The 2,990-nt window shown below is 38.5% G+C and overlaps 1 non-coding gene across 1 annotated transcript; it reads left to right on the top strand.

The window, feature by feature from the left end:
• Window positions 1-1,381: 1,381 nt before the first annotated feature.
• LOC123324156 lies at window positions 1,382-1,487 on the top strand. Its single transcript, XR_006539648.1, has one exon. It is a non-coding gene; the product is annotated as a U6 spliceosomal RNA (small nuclear RNA).
• Window positions 1,488-2,990: the final 1,503 nt, after the last annotated feature.

The following is a 2,990-nucleotide window of genomic DNA, read 5'->3' as shown; positions in this document are numbered from 1 at the left end:
ACTAATCTCTAAGTCAGTACTTATGGTTACCAAAGTTTAAAAACAAATGAAAAAGAGGGAATTTTTCAGTACATAGAAGCTCCAGTTTTTCTTAGTTTTCCAGGCAGACTTCTCTGAAATTTGGGCTATAGTTCAGGACCAGTGATTGGATAGGTCTTAATGGTCATGACAGACTCTCTGATATATCAAAAATCATGGTTGTAGTCACAGGACTACATCTTTCTGGTAGGAGGCTACATAATCCTAGGGAAAGATAGCTGAAATAATCAGCTAAAAGAGAAAGAGACTGATGAAAATCTGTTGACAAGGTTCTCCTCTGGAGGTTGTTCAATGACCAAAGATTATGAATATCTCTGAGACTGTGGCCTTACTATTAAAGACTATTGAAGAGATACTTGGAATATGGAGAAGAGAGGAAAGGAAAGGGAAAGGAAATGAATGGAAAAAGAAGAGATATGTATGTTAAATCCACCAAAGGACAGGAGAAAACAGAAATCTCTTATGTGCTGATGCTGAAAAAGCTATTTCTGAAGACAGTGGAGAGAGGATTAATGGAGCAAATTCTAGAAGATTGAGTTCACTTAGGAAATATGGGAACAGATGCTAGCTGAAGCTAAGTAAGTCTTCCGTGTAGACATAGATGAACTGAGAATACTGAGTGACCACCCCATCACCCTAATTTTTGGTGGCAGTAACTAAAATTTGGGAGAAGCAAGATAGGGAAGTGGTATTCAAGGTTTAAAGTAGGGACAAAAGGAGAAGATTACAAAGACATTCCTGGAATCTCAGATCATACCTTGGTTATGGACACCAATGTGGTCATGACAGCATGTTGAAATCATGTCTTCCACATTAAAAGCTTTGGGGTTTGTGGCTAGCCAGCATTCCTTCCCCAAGTAGAGTTTACATATCCTCAGTCCTTGAAAGACCAAGGTCCCAGTGGCATTCTTGCATCTCTGCTACCACCACGAGGTAACTGCTACCACCAGAGGAGAATTGCTTGGAACTAAGAAAAGACCTCTCAGAACCAGAGAAGGGCCATAGGGATAGAAATATATAGAGATATAGTCTCTTAATGGCAAACTAGACTTGGAAGTGCTAAATTCTATTCTCTAACTGATAAGCCTCTATCAATTAGCGGATAAACAGGGTAGAAGAAAGGCAAATTTCTAAGACCTTTTTCTGATTACTATCTGCCCTTCCTATCACTTAAGGTTATAACAATAGCCTTTCCCCTCATACAGTTGGTGATCAATAATGTCTATGAAATAAATGCATTAAATAACAAAAGTAGGTCTTTGTTGTTTGAGTACCGGTGCTTTTCCAATCTAGGGTACATTATGGAGAGATTGAAATTCTTTGATTAAATCGTGAGATTGCAGTGCTCACTTCAGCAGCACATAAACTAAATTTGGAACAATACAGAGAAGATTAACATGGCCCCTGTGCAAGAAGGACATGAAATTCATGAAGTATTCCATATTTTTTTTAAGATTTCATTTATTTGACAGAGAGAGAAAGAGCACAAGCAGGGGGAGTGGAAGGCAGAGGGAGAGGGAGAAGCAGTCTCCCAGCTGAGCGGGGAGCCCGATGTGGCACTCGATCCCAGGACCCTTGGATCATGACCTGAGCTGAAAGCAGATGCTTAACCAACTGAGCCACCCAGGCGTCCCAGGATTCCATATTTTTTAAAGGGGATTAAGAGTACACTTATCTAGATGAGCACTAAGTAATGTATAGAATTGTTAAATAATTATATCGTTTACCTGAAATTCATATAATTAATATAACTAACTGTATGCTAATCATACTTCAATTTTAAAAATGTGATATTGTAACAATAGAAGAATGGATCATATGAATACTATATCACATGGGAATCCAACATGAACTATAGTAATAGTGACATCGATAGGGCTATTTTTATCCTCTCCAAGGTCCTAGTACATTATCACAAGAGTAGTCTAGTAAAAACCAGTTACCTCACCTACTTTGAGGATCTTTTTTAGAAGACCCCACAAATTGAGTCCAAATAGCTTTTAATTGATGAAAGCTAAATGATCTGTGGATAGTAGAATGTATCAAAGGGGAATTCATGGCTAGGGTTACTGTACTGTCTCTACATGAAATGAATGTTGGCTATTCACAAGGCAAATGACATCGAAACGTTAAATGACTATGGAAGTATTAGAATAAACATTGGATAATTGTTTTATTTAAGATTAGTGACCTAAAGACATCTGTTGTAGAGTTGTTGGCTAACAGTTGGTCAGAGAGTTATAGGATCCCACAATCCAAATGCCTTACCAATTGAAAAATAATTCTGAAAAAAAGCACATGAATATCTGTTGAGTATGATACTATTAATTGTCTACCTAAGGCTGGCCAAAAAGCTGTCCCCCATGCCAAGCAAGATGAATTTTTTGGCTTGCTACAAAATTAGTATTTGTAATTAAGATGCTGGGTGCCAGCAGATGATGAAAAATAGGGAAAATCCTCCTTTGTCTCCTCAGTGAGGTTTCTCATGCATTTAAATAGATGTCTCAGGAGATGTTATCAGAAGCCCTTGATAGGTTTCAGCACTTACTGAAAAAAATATCTGTAGTGAGACCCATCTAGAGGAGGTAGGGTAACTCCAGCAATGGACAGTGGCAGTGATGGTGGCTATGTCTTGTTCCGGCTGCAGCAGCTCTCATGAAAGCATCCGCTGCCCAGCATTGCAAGTGTGTAGGAGTAATGCAAACTGTGGTGTTCATGACCATCGAGGGAAGCTTGTGCTGTCTGCACCAGCCTGGTTCTGCTATGTGGTTTTGGACATTTTTCTTGATGTGTATCTTTTGAGACTGGTTCTTTGACCTTGCTGGAAATTGTATGAACCTCTCAGTATCTTTTTAATGCCTGTCTTTTTTTGCTTAAATTGTTATTTGTTATCTGTAACTAATGAGATCATTGCCTTTAGCAAAATATTAGAATCACAGGAGAGTCTGCAT

Source organism: Neomonachus schauinslandi, chromosome 2 (genome assembly GCF_002201575.2).
Source record: "Neomonachus schauinslandi chromosome 2, ASM220157v2, whole genome shotgun sequence".
NCBI lineage: Eukaryota > Metazoa > Chordata > Mammalia > Carnivora > Phocidae > Neomonachus > Neomonachus schauinslandi.
The sequence above is the reverse complement of the archived record's forward strand: the minus strand, read 5'-3'. Positions and strand labels throughout refer to the sequence as shown.